The following is a 14,693-nucleotide window of genomic DNA, read 5'->3' as shown; positions in this document are numbered from 1 at the left end:
TGAGAAAAAAACAAAATAGATAAATGTTTTTTCACTGATTAAAGTTTTCAGCAAAGCAATGTTTAAATTTTAGGGGTTTTTTAATGAGCTTTCCTAATTGCCTGGGTTTTTGAGTTCTAAAATAACTCAAATTGCTGCTTTTTATTTTTCCCTTGGAATATATTGAACCTTGTGTGACCACGTGTAAGCTCAGTTATGCTCAAAAACCTTTATGTTACTTGAGAAAAGATATTTTCCAAATCACAAAGCCATTTTCTTTAACTAAGGTTACATACTCATTTTTGTTCTTTTATAAGACTAAGCTCTTCCTGAATTACTTGGTATTTTTCTTTGAGTGTGTCAATTGTTAGTTTAACAGGTCCCTATTGAAACACCTCAAAAACCCCCTCAGTCATGCATTTTAAAAGTTACTGGTGCTATATTGTCTTTTGTCTCAAAAGAGATGGCAGATGCTGTGAGTTTTCTGTTACTAAAGAGGTGTCTGATGATCCTCTATACGCCTGTGTTTCATCCTAGATTGAGCTTCCGTAGTCCTTCAGAATACATGACTTCAGATACATGACTTACTGTGTAAATTGCCATGAGCTTCTCTTTTTCTTTTCCTGAGCAGATCTTGTTAAACAGTTCCCTACCTAAAGCCTGGTTGGCACCTTTGGCATAGATGATTATCTGTCTCTAGATAACCATCTAGAGTTTTCACTAATAGCCAGAGTAGGTGTGCTTAGTTTCAGGGATGCTTCAGACCAAAAGTCTTTGATTCATTTTTATAAGCCTGTCCATGTTTTGAGGTGTGAGTCTAAAGTTTTATTGTGGGAAATCAGGGAGCTGCTCTCTGAACACAGAAATTCTAATTCTTTAGAAGTACAATTCAAGACCCAATCAGAAAACCATCAGTGACGATCTTTTCAATGCTCACAGAAGATAGATGAGGCTGCAGAAGACTAGGAAGGGGTAAAAGTGGTGTCTGTATTTATGCGTGGTTGGATATGTTTCAAACAAGATTTCTCTCAGTACATATGATTGATAGCTTTTTGGATGGAAAATTGATAGTCTTTTATTCCAAGTTGAAGCTGCTCTCAAGTCCTGTTCTTCATAATGTCATGTTCAGTCTTCCCAGGGTACAGGTGCCAATGTTGGAGACTTACGTGTTATATACACATGTATGTAGGCCTCTGGTAGTAAACCCTTCCACTTCAGCTGATGAGGCAGGGAGCTAAGTACTTGTCCTCTACTAGTCTTTAAGTAGCCTGGGATTTTGGTATCATGCAAGTGTACAGAAAGATGTTTCTTGTGCTGTGAGTCACTGATGGTTCAGTTTGGAATGAATGATCTAAACAGCAGACAGTAGAAGATGTTGCTAGGGTCACTTCAAGCTATAAATGTCTTGAGCCTGATATTGACTAAATTGGCCACTGATGGGTTATAAGGTTTCTTGTGCCTTTTTGCAAAAATATTTTTAAGTCTACTAGAAAACTTGAATTTTGGGAGTGGGAAAGAAAGCACATGTGGTAGATTTGTTTGTCAGGCAGGACAACAACAAATGTGTGAAAAATGGCATTGTTTGCTTTGTTTTTTTAATGATGATTATTGCTATTATTTTGACAGTCTTACCAAAATTATGCTTACAGTATTTAATAAGAGGCATAATGTAGCTCTGATTTTTTGGAGTTACATAACCAATGGAAAAAAAAAAGATTTTTTCCTGTCTATGACTTGTTCATTGAAAGGCTGTCTTCTCATTAAGAATCTGTAAATCAGTCATGTCTGATCTGCTAAAAAATTCATAACCAGGTCCTCTGTCTGTCAAAACATCAAAACACTCTTACCTGAAGTGTGACTGTGGAGTAACTGATTTTTGCTGCCTATTATTTTTTTATATGGTGACTAGATCCCATGTTAGATTTGTAGGAACATTATTTCAAATATTGCTCGAGTAAAACTCATTGGTGTAACCAACCCAGAAGTTATTTTTGGGGTTTCAAAGAGGTGCATACTTGTTAGAAGAGAAAAGATGGGAGTATATGTGCTAAATGGTTCTTCAATATTTTTTTTTTCTCAGTGGATAGATCACAGTGTATTTTACACCTCAACTCTTTTTTTTTGAATAACATGGCGTTTAACTGAAAATTATTTGAAAATTAGGAATGGCTGTGAATCCCTGTACTAGGTGCTATTTCATGGTTTCTTAATTGTTTCTCTTAAACTTCTTTAAACACTCTAAGAAGCAGTAACAGCAATAAAAATCAAAATAAACAACAAAACCAATCAAAAAATAATCCAATCCCACTTTACTGGGCTGCCAGTCATTAGCCGCGCTGGTTGTGCTATTATCTTATCCTTGTCACTATAATTGGTTCTTAGTACCTATCAATCACTACCTCTGCATAGTCTGTCTTAACATCCATGTCCAAAATTTAATGTCAGTATAAAATCCCATGGAGTTGATGCTATAGTGTTGGTGATGATGGCTACCAATGATGTTCCTAGTTGACGAGATGACATACTGAAATTTCAGAGGTTTTCTGCAAGGGAAGCTAGAATGGAAATAGATTTTTTCCTACTCTACCATCTCACTTTTCTTCCCCATACATAGTTTTAGATCTTATTCTTTTATAAAATGATTTAGTTTCTAGATAGTTCAAATCCTCTTGTCGATCTCTAGGTTAGAGGATGTAAAATGCTTAAGGTGTGTTAGTTCCCCAGGCCACAGCAATGCCTTTGATTTTCTCTTGCTTAGCTGCTGCTCCTTTTCTTGAGGTAAAAGCAATCTTTCACAGTACTTGAGGTTGTGCTTTTATTCAGTGACTGTTAATTAGCCATTAGTGACTACTTTATGATTCTGGAGCTGCTCTTTCAGCCTGTACTTTTCAATACCTTTCAAGACCTGAGGTGCTATCCACTGCTTAAACAGGATTTGTATCATCATCCTAAGCTTGTATTATTAACCACTGGTCTCATTTACAACACAGACATCTAAACTTCTCCAGATTCTGCTTGAATCTGTTCTTGAAGTCCTTTTCTTTGGGTTTCCTTATCTTTCATCTGCTTTTGGAAGCTATTTGAAGAGCAGGGTTTTGTTGCCTATCATGCTACCTTTGGCTGCATGAGGTGGGGGAAGCTAATTTTGCATAAAATTATCCTACATAATACTGCAAAACTTTTTAGTGACTTGGGGGGTATTTTTTGACTTTTTTGCATTGAAAAAATCTTAATATAGAACCATAGAATAATAGAAGGCTAGGGGGCTGGAATGGACAATAAACCCCCAACCCCTCTGCCATGCACAGGGACACTTACATCATAAAGTAATATGTAACAAAATATAAATTTTATTGAAATATACCCACTATGTGACTTGAGTCATTAATTTGCACATACCATGTTAGGACTGTATTTATAATAATATAGGACCGTATTAAACTGTATTTATACCAGTTTTGAATGAGCTACTATAAATAAATTTAAGACTACAAAGGTCTTATTAACCCAAAAAGAAAACCAATCTGTATTAAAGGTAACTCCTCAGTTTTCGTTTAAACTAATTTCTTCAGGATGAAAACAATAATTTCCTTAGTAGTAATAGACATTTATGACAAACATGAGTTCCAAGGTAGTCCTGTAATATATTGGCCTTCTCACAAACTAATAATCTTTATTAGCCTGTGTTGTGCCTTTGACATGCAGGCAACAACTGAGTCATCTAGATCCCAGGTATGCTCTGTCATCCGTGCTTCTATATCAGGCTTCTTTTGCCATACTGTTGCACCAAATCAGTGTGGATATGGTAATTTTCTAAAATTAGATCTATATGTGCACTTTGTGGTAAGTCTTTATGAAGTTTTAAATTCTTTTTTTTTATATCTCAGATATAAATATGTTACTATTTCATAGTTTGTGAAGTGTGTAGTGTTTTATGAATATGCAGTACAGTATGTTTTAGAAAAACCTGAACATTTTAGGTAGGCTTTACAATATATATTTTAACTTTTGCTAATAAGACCACAGATTTTTGTTATTATGTGGAATAGTTTCATTTGCCCTCTTGCAAATTGTTTTTGAGATTTGGATCTGCAACCAGTGTCAGATTTATCACCTCTAAACTGTGGTTTGCTAAAAGCCTCTATCTCTAGTTTACATCTTAGCAACACCTTCATGTCCTAGTGGTCACAGCTCAAATAGTTCACTGATAAAGAAGGTTGTGAGTCTTCAGTTTACGTGGTAAAAGTATCAGCTTCATATTTTCCTTTCAGCTCCCATCCTAACTTGAAAAGCAAGTGGAATTCAGTAAACATTTTGACTAAGTAGTGAGTGATACTTAGCATTTTGAAATTTATGTTAATAAAATCTGTCCACTGAATATTCTCTGGACTACAAAATTATATTCATCATGAGATGCTTTACTTGCTTTTGTGAAGCCAAATCAAACTATCACACACTACCCTTCCAAAGGTAAATAGCCAGTGAAAGGGGATCTTCATGTAAATGCCACTTGTCTGCATACTATTAACATTCAGATACATACTTTCTGATGCTGTTCAGATTCTTAGTAGAAGCACACCAATCAATTATTTTGATCTTATCAGAATGTAAAGAATTCTTTAGCTGAGATTATGGCAGCTAAATTTATTGTAATATAATTGAGAACTCCATCATTGTGGCATCTTCATTGTGTCTTATTTGAATACTATTTAACTAACAAGCCACTTTTATCAGTGGTTATTTACAAAGATTGCCCTTTTCTTGCATAAAAGCAGTGAAGTAATGCCAAAATGGAATATCTAATTTCCAATATAGACTATTAGTTTGTTTTCAGTTGTGTTATTCAGTTTCATTTTTATCATAATGATCTGGTTTTAAATAAGGTTTAGTTCATTTATGCAGTGATGACCTTATTTGCAGTCAATTTTGCAGTATTTATTTTTCAGAGGTTATATATTGTTTATCTCGTTTTGGAAAAAAAACCCCACATTCCTGTTTCACAAACTTGCTAAGAGCATTTTAGGCTTTGGTTCTTCAAATATTTACTGCTTTATTATTGTCTGCTAACTTGAGCAATATGAATATTTTCATTAGTTCTGTAGTGTTCTGCAAAACAAAAGGACACCATAGATGCCAGTAGTGATAGTTTAAAAATGAAAGTAGTAAATGTAATTAGGTAATTAAAGTTCAGGTTCCAGCAGATAAAATGCTTGCCTTTAAAATAAATTAAAAATCCCCAAAGCTATTTGTATTAGTAGGTACCCTCAAAGACCCTACATTACCTGTTTAGCTCAAGTTCGTAAGGCCTCCATTTTATTAATTTGTTCTCACTGGAGTAAGAGATTCAATACTCCTCAAGAGTACTCCTTTCCTCTGAGGGGAGTGAAGGACTGCAAAAGTCATTGAAATGAAATCATTAGTTTCTAACATATGTTGGCAATTTTTTTTTTTTCAAAATGTCTGCTGGGATAATATCCTGAAAAAGTACAGATTTTAGGACAATAGTACATATCTTACTAGCTTTTGGGAATTTAGGAGTATGTTACAGTCAACTAAATTAGTAAATTTCATTGAATTTAGTTGTAAAGGGGATGGAAGATCTGGCAGTGATATATATGAAGTCCTAAGGATATATTATTAATATCCAACAAGCATTTTGTGTACGTTATTTTTCTCCAGGTAGTTTCCCCTTTTGGAATTTCAAGTGCTCCACTCAAGTTGGTTCCTCCCTGGTGCTGATAACTTTTTCCTCTTGTTCCCTGATTGCCTCCACTTATCCTCAAATTGGACCTCTTCACCAAGAGGATTCCTGAGGTCACTTTCTGTTATTTGAATTCATTCTTAAGAATCACTTTTCTTAGGACGCCAGTGGGAAATAACTCTTTTCTGTAACTGTGAGGAGTGTAAGCTCTTCCTCCTATGTTAAATTACAGTGGCAGAAAGAACTCTGAGACCTTTTACAGTTACTTACTCAATCTTTACTCAGGTTAATGTTTACTGGACAGTTGGTAGTAAGCCCATGCCAGTTTTGGAGAATAGATCTAATTTTTGCATAATATCTGTTTACCAAAAAAAAAAAACCAAAAAATTAAAAAAAAGAAAGCGTCATACATATGAGGAATGAGATGTGACAGACGTTGGCCACAAATCCACTATAAAGGAGATATCACTTGATACTTCCCTAAGTATGGAGGTTATTTTTCAGCTACAATTGTATTGTTGTGACAGTAAAGTATAAATCTGGGTAAATTACCAAGAACATCCAGATGTTCCCTCAAGAATAATTGGCACATACATGCTTGAAAAAGGTTCCAGAAGAGTGATAAAATACAGATATGTTTAATAAAAAAAATCTGAAAGACTCAGTGTGAGACATCTGATGTAAAACATCTGCAGAAGCCACAGCAAAAGATGAGATACAGCAAAACCTTATCTGTTCACAGAATTTGATGTTTTTAGTGCAAAAAAGTAGAACTGATCTGAATGTATATTAATCTAATCAACAGCTAATAGTCACAGGTTGTGCTCTAACAAGATGTCAAAGGTGTTAAGTCTTCTGGAACATGGAAGTTCATGCACTTATTTGCAGCCCATTGGCTCAGAATGCAGCAACTGCCATTAGTTTGTACTATGTAGAAGCTCCAAAAGAGCAAGTTGTTTAGAAGAAACAATTATTTTCCTTCTGAAAATTTTACTTAGAAGTGGAATCTTTGGAGATAGCAGCTGAAAAGCGTTTGTGAAACTGAGGTTTACACAAAGCCCAAGGGAAAATAAATAACAGCTGTATTTGGAAGAGAAAAAAAATAATTAGAACATACAGAACTGTTGAAAAAATTAAGGGTCAATAAAGTATTGTCTGTAGATGAATATTCTCATAAGGCTTGCCATTTATGTTATAGCAGTAAAATTTCTCAACAAATATGAAAACAATACTGCAAACTTAAAATGGCATTACCATGAAAAACAAATACAATCTCTGGAGATATCTTTGGGATTAAGAGCTCTAACAGCTCTAATGTTTGTATGGATAGTAGGTTTTGATTTGAGTAGGCATTTCCTACTCCAAATACTACCTCACACCTCCTCTGTAAGGAGGTAGACATCAGAGTCCTCTAGACTCTCACTCCTGCTATATGATGCTTTTATTCTTTCAGGTATTTTTCTGTATCATCAAAAGTTTCTTTTCTCAAGTTGCAGAGGAAGGGAGGAAGAAATATCCTTACTAAAGCATTGGAGGATATGCTTTATTTTTACTTTCCTCAGTTCAAGGTTGTAAAGGAGCCAAGAAACTGCTCTGTAATTGTTGGAAAGCTAGCTGATGGGAAGGTCATGTCTCTGACTCTTCCTTCAAACTGAGTCTGCTGCTACTTCTATTACTATGCTGTTTGCTAGGACGCTTATCTTCACTCAGCAATACCTCAGTGGTTGTACAGAAGTACAATTTTGTTACTGCATACCAAAATATCCTTGCTCTGAAGCTTGCTGACAAAAGTTACTTGATTTCTCTGGCAGCTTCTTTCTATTGAAGGCTACTAAATTCAAATACAAAGTATTTGAATCATGAACAGCTGGAGACCAAGAGACCATTCTAGAAATGTAATTATATATTTATCCTGTTCTTTGTATAAATGTTTGCTATTGGCTACTAGTGCACAAAGGATGCAAGGATAGGTGGGCTGTTGGTCCGATTTTTCTGGGTATTCTTAGGCATTTACACCTACCCAACCCAAGACCAAAGGATCCTTCCCACCCAAATCTGCCCAGAAGTTTTCCTTAGAGTAAGCTCAGTCACGCAGTCCAGTCAGAACTTTATCACTCCACTTGTGAAAAAAGATTTAACCTGAAAATTTTCTTGAGCCCCCATCTCTGTAGCACAACTTTCACTATGAGCAATAATTGTGTATATTTTCTAATTTATTGCCTATTTATAAATTTAAAAGGAAGCAGTACTGTGCTCAATAAGCTCCTTCAGAGGCACACAGTAACCAAGAGATAAGATGTTTACACACACCCACACAGGTGTATTATGTCCAGCTCAATATATTCTTTATAGAAGCTGTGTTCAATTAATAATGCTCCTACAGTTGTTCTTCCTGCTTTCTAAATGAAATTGTAATCGATTCATCTCAATAATAGATGTTTGTATTTTTTTCCCCCTGCAAAACAAAACTAAAGAAAATACTAGTTTTTGGCTAGTCTGGAAAGCAGATTGGTAGTATTCTTGTCAGTGTCATTGGAGTTGTGATGTGTAAAGAAAATGGGAAACTCCTGGATAGTAAAACATGTTGACTGACATTTTCATATGTAATCAATAGTTCTTCCTATTAGCTGTCCTTTCAAGTCATAGCCTTAAATAATCTGAGTGCATAAGGCTGATCTGTTTTAGTCATAAGTGGTTAAATAAAACTAAAAGAAACTTAGCATTGTTCTCAATTTAGCAGGCTTTTTTCCCACTAAAAGGCACAGCATCCCAAGCGAATAGGAAAAGTGCTATAAAAAGACTGAGTCTTTTAAGTGGTTTTTAAAAATATTAGCAGGTAATGCAATATAAAATGCATTTCTAGACTATTCCCGTATTGTTGAGTTGGTGTGAGAGTAGGTGTGTATGCAAAATTCAGTGGACTTAGTGGAAAGGTAACATCTTTGTAAGCAGTTTGAGCTCACTGTCTACTGTCCTCTCTAGGCATCTCTAAGATAAGTCTGGTGCTGTCCCCTTTATACCCCACACCGTTCCCCACAGGTGTTTATATATATTGATAAGATCCCTCTGAGCCTTCTCCTTTCAGGCTGAACAGCCCTAGTTCTCTCAGTGTGTTCTCATGTGAGAGATGCTCTAATCTCTTCAGCATCTTCATGGCCCTTGACTTTGTTTGTGTCTTCCGTGTACAGGGGTGCCAGAGCTGGACTTAGCACTGCAGATGTGTCTCACCAGTGCTGAGAAGAGGGGAAGGATGCCCTCTTGTGACCTGCTGGCAATGCTTTTCTTTGGTCATCTTTGCCACAGAGCCACAATACTGACCCATGATCAGTATGTTGTCCACCATAGTCCCCAATTATTTTTTTAAAGATGCTTTCCAGCCATTTAGCCCCTCATCTGTGCTCCTGGATGAGGTTTCACCTCATCACATACAGGTCTTTTGTTGGAGTTCATTAGGATGCTTATGTGGCAAGCTTTTCAAGGTTCTTCTGAACGGGTCAGCCATTATCTTGAATTTTGCACAATATGCAAACTTGATCAGACTGCGCTCTATTCCATCATTTGGGTCATGAACAAAGATGTAATAAATATTATCCCCAGTATCAAGTCCTGGGGTACATAATTACAAAGGCTTAGCTTTCTGTTAATTCTTTTATAAGTCCAGTTTACCCAGATGTTTCTCAGAAACACTTGCTTTGGGAGTCATTCTACTGGATCTGGCACCAATATAAATAAAACTGGATAATGTCTGTGAAAAACTCAGTGTGAGTTTACAGTGGCTTTTTTCTGTTGTCACAGAAAGAAATGACTTACAGACTCACAATGAACATCAGAAATGTTTTATTAACATTTTTATTAAAAAGCTCAATATTAAGATGATTTCACTCTCAGTCCCATTACTTGAAAAGGAAACTGTGATCCAACTGAGATGCAAGAATTGGTACCTTACACCACTGAAGTATTTTTGTATCTCTGTGGTAAAGAACCACCTCTTACCACAGTTTACCATTTGGTTTTGTCATATGAGCGATCTTAAATTAAATTTGTGTAGGTACCAACCTTAATTTCAACAGCTGACTTGAAAGGGACAGCTGTCTTTCAGAGTTCTTGAAGGGTGGAGTTTCTTTTGAATTTAACTTGTTTTAAGCTCTCTGGAGCTTTGGGTCCTCTTTGTTATTATGCTGAGAATCAAAATGTATCTATTTCTAAACCATAAGAGCACTGTAGGACAGCTCAACCATGGACCAGTTTATCAAGAGCAAACAAGATGGCATGAAACCTACTCTTTTCAGCTAAATTTATTGAATGGGTGCATCAGTCACTTGGAGAAATCATACCTTTTTAGATTATACTTGCCAAGGGCTCTGAAGCACTATCAAAGGCTTTCTACTTTGTGTTGGGCATAAGTAAGAAATGTATCTCTTCTGATACTGGACTGGAGTGTTGATTTGAAACGTGAGGTATGTGCGTGTGTTTTGCTTTTGGAAGGGCTGTTATGTGTCCTTCGCCTGAAGTTACTGCAAATAGTGATTTTTTTCTTAAGTTTCATTTAATACTTCTTAATCTAAAAGGAGCTGTCCTTTCAGCCAGTCGGTTCAAGGCACACTTTGCACCTGCTCTGCTTGTAGCTGTACACTGGAAATTTTCTTACTGTATTGTAACAAGATTCTTCCAAAATTTTATCAGAATTTTATCAGTGTCGAATCCCTGTGTTCTGGGTCATGGCTCTAGTTTGTGCACTGTTATTGAAAGTCCGACTGATAGTCTGACTCATGTATTCCTTTACTCACCTGTCAATGAAGATTATCTGGTTGCTTCTATGGCTTTTACCAGAAAAAAAAATCAAAGCCTTATGAAAAGTTCAAGTTGAATTCTATGTATCCTGTGCATTTTCTTGACAAAGTTGCTCTTATCACCCACCCACAATTTCCTTGTAAAATTGTATCTGAATTTCATTGTAATGAAGATTCAGAGTTTAGGTAGTCATTGCTAAATGACTACCTAAATGTTTTGATGTTACATTGAAACATTTAGGTTGCTTTATGGTTTTTTTTTTGTTTACAATGTAAAAGCCTTCAAAAAGTCTTCTGCCCTGATCATATACATGGCTGAAAGATCTAGAAATTGTTCACATCTGCCCTATGAATACTGCACAGAATCTGGCTTCCTTACACTCTGAGACTGAAAAGATGGAACCCATATCCAAAACATTGGAGTCCACTGCTGCACTGATGGCTTCAATTATCTTCCTCTCTGTGATCTGCTGTTCTGCTTCCTGGAGCCTAAGTCATTCAAAATGATGCATGCCTAAAGCTTTCCTCTTGGGATTTTGTTCAGAGAATGTTACTTCAAATTTAGATGGAGGCCTTTAGTCAGCTGAGCAGTGCTTTGTAGCCTGCACTAATCAAAATCAGTCCTTACCTTATAAAAGCAAATACAAAGGACTTTTCATGATGTCTTTAAAGTAAAGGTACAACATTAATAAAGTTAAAAAATGTAGCTTTCTTTTTTCCTTCCTTGTGCAAATAGTCTGGAAACATCTCAGCTGTCACTGTCCCAAGCCTGGTAATCATTTTCCTCTTAAATTTTTGTGTGTAAATGCCCAAGACAGGAGGGAGCTAAACCTGGAAGTAGGCTGTGAAGGGCTTACATTTTAGTCAGTCAAAAACTGGATGCAGTATGTCTAACTTGAATTATGTCCTGAGCTGAAGAGGAAGGAAAAGAGCAGTCTGTATTCTAGCAAACAAGAGTAAAAAACTATCAATTCTGGTATTTGCTGAATTGAGAGGATTTAATTCTTGAGATGAGGAAAACAAATCCAATAGCTTCAGCCCTCCAAGTTTGTTAATGTATATAAAGGCTTGAGTGCTGCCATGGAGTTACATCAAAGATGAAACAGAGATAATTAAACTCGGCTATCCAGCTGACTTCACGAGTAGCTCTTGAGGTTTTGCATCCTTTTCCTTCTGTAACAGATTTGGAATTGGTAAGGTCTTTTTTTAATGTATGTATTTGTCCAAGTTGTGTGGTTTTAGTTTCACATGAAACTTAGTGTTTAGCTTTAGGAGCTGGTCCTTTTCCTTACTTACAGTTAAACAAAAAGCTGCACATAGTTGCAATGCCCTAAAGGCAGGTGGAAGATGATAGTCAATATTCCTGTAGCTAAATCTTGTAAAGATTGAGTAAGCAACATCAACAGCAAACATGCTAAAGAATCCCTGGTTTGCTTTTCTGAAACTTCTTAGTATTTTCCTTTGTGAGAAGAGTAGTGGAATAAAGCTTTGATTCTGTGAAAAGAAACAGGCATATTATTATGTTTTCTCCTGGTGAAATGTAGTTTTGGAGTCCTGGTGTTCTGTGGTTTATTTTATATTGGACAGGTTCAGGGAAACTGTAAAAATAAAACATTTTTTCATCCAGAATAATCTACTTACAACACTCTTTTTATAAAAACACATTGCTAATGATATTTGTGATTCTGTCATGTCAGTGGACTACTGCTCCTGGAATTATGGTGTATATAATTTGTTCTTTATAAGTACATGAAATGCAGGTGTCACTACTAACTGCAGTATCTGTTGCTATCATTATAAGACATTAGAGCTGCACATGTAAAGCTAATGATACTCACTGCACTAGAAGACAAGGGTCTTTAATATTCTTAACATTTTTAAAGATGTAATTATGAAATTAGGTAGTTTATATCTGACTTGGCACTGAAATGTCAAGGGCAAGACTCACTGGCTACTTTGGGAAGTTTACTTCTCCTTTAGATGGTATTTAAAAGACAGCTGTATGAGTTTTAATTAGGTATGATATTAAAAAGTGTTTAAATCTTCTATTCTGCAATTGAGGGAAAAAAGATCATTTAAATCATAAAAAGGTATCTTTCTCAAAGGAATTACTGTGGACTATGTAGCTATCTGCAAGCCAACCAGAATTCCTAGTTCTATGGTGTCAAAAGATTGATACACTTGACTAATTAGGAAGCCGGTTGGGACTGGTGCCAGTCATCTGCAGCAGCCTGTGAAAGCCAATTTAAAGGCCCCTTAGGAAGTGTTAATATCGAACAGTGTTTGTGACTCTTGTACTGGCATGGTAGCAATGTTGTATACAGCTCTCCCAAGGTAATTTAAAAGATTTCTCGCATACTGCATGGTAGACTCTTGTTTCTTAATCTGCCCATCATAGACACTTGGACCACATTATTAATAATGTGGTTACTGATAGTTACCTGCATAACTTGGCAAAAATTGTCAGTCAGCTGCTGATGGGTATCAGAAACTAGAATTTGGAGCTTACTGAAGTTGTATGAGTTTGAAAACCAGGCTTTCTACATGTTTTGGGTAGAATGAGTGTTAAATATGTTCTTTTATTTGCAGTGGTTAACTTATTTCAAAACATCCATGTATACAAAACAGCTGTTAGAGGAATTTTTTCATTCAAGTTTCAATCTACTGCAATTTATTCTTCTAATACTGTTTTCCATATCAATGGAAGCACTAATCTATAATCCACTTTGTGAGTACCAGAATATTTCAGATAAGTGTGAAAAACAGATAGTGCACATAAATGTTACAGCTTTGCTACAAGAAGTTGTGGGTTTTCAATATTTCTGTTTCATTATTTTAAATCTTCTTTTTAAAAAATTTATTTGATTAGCCTTTTTTTATAGTAATCAGGGTTTTTTATACTGAAAATGGTTAAGTTTTTGAAATTACTATGAAATCTGTAGTTGTCTTGGACAGGCTTAAGAGGAAACAGATGACATGTTGACATAGCATTGAAATTTTTCTCCTGTTATTCCTACTTCCTAAAATAAAACTTAAGAACTCTTTTACATAGACACAAACGGTATCATTTTGGCAATTGTGATAATATTCAGTCTTGTTTGAATTGCCATTACCCAAAATGCTTATAAGCTTTCCTCCAGCATTCATGTTTGTTAATGTAACTAATGGCTTGGCTCAAAATTTCTTCAGGCATCATGTTGGTTTGAAACTATTCACTGACCATATTCATTCTAGACATTAGTATTTTAGAGAGTTGCATGACATCAGATGGAGAAAGTTAAACAAATAACAAAAAACCCCCTACCAAACCAACAAGAAAAAAAGACACCACAAAAAAACCAACCCCAAACTAAACCAAAACCAAAACAAAAAAATTCAAAACAAAATCCTAACCTGAACAAACAAATAAGAAGCCAAAGATGTAGTCTGAGTGATTTTTTTATAAGATGTATTCCAAGCCATACTAATAGGCGTGATAGTCCATTAGTTGTAAGAGAGCAAACTTCAGTGTAATAAATAAAGCATGTTATAGCAAACACAAAGAAAAATGAAAAAACATTCTATATTTCAGTCTTCATGTTTGTTCTATATCTGATTCTATATCATAAATACAAATGTTAGGCAAAATTATTATTTATTTGCTAATTTTCACTTATTTGGTTTTGTATGTAGCACTTTTGTCTAAGGTTGAAAACTAGTCTGGTAGTACAGAGTATAGAGAAAAGAGAAGAACTAAGGGTTACTGTTTCCTGGATAAAAAGCTATCTGGATGGCTGAGCCCAAAGAGTGATGATGAGTAGAGTTACATTCAGCGGATGGCTAGTCATGAGTAGCCCTCCACAGGGCTCAGTGTTGGGCCCTGTCCTGTTTAGTATCTTTGTTGGTAATCTGGATGAGGGAATTGAATGCCCCCTCGGTCAGTTTGCAGATGACACTAAGCTGGGTGACAAGTGTTGAATAGCTGGAGGACAGAAAGGCTCTGCAGAGGGATCTGAACAAGCTGGATCAGTGGGCTGAGGCCAGCTGTATGAGGTTCAACAAGGCCAACTGGTGGGTCCTGGATGTGGGTCACAGTAATCCCCTGCAGCGCTGCAGGCTGGGGGCAGAGTGGCTGGAAAGCTGCCCAGTGGAAAAGGACCTGGGGGGTGGTGATTGACAGCAGCTGAAAGTGAGCCAGTATGTGCTCAGGTGGCCAATAAGGCTGCTGGCACCCTGGTTTGTGT

The 14,693-nt window shown here is 36.0% G+C and overlaps 1 protein-coding gene across 4 annotated transcripts in view; it reads left to right on the top strand.

Annotated features, from left to right (window-relative positions):
- DIAPH3 (diaphanous related formin 3) overlaps nucleotides 1-14,693 on the top strand; it is a 204,823-nt gene that overhangs the window by 132,146 nt on the left and 57,984 nt on the right. The gene's annotated exons all lie outside the window — the stretch shown is intronic.

Source organism: Motacilla alba, chromosome 1 (genome assembly GCF_015832195.1).
Source record: "Motacilla alba alba isolate MOTALB_02 chromosome 1, Motacilla_alba_V1.0_pri, whole genome shotgun sequence".
NCBI lineage: Eukaryota > Metazoa > Chordata > Aves > Passeriformes > Motacillidae > Motacilla > Motacilla alba.
The sequence above is the reverse complement of the archived record's forward strand: the minus strand, read 5'-3'. Positions and strand labels throughout refer to the sequence as shown.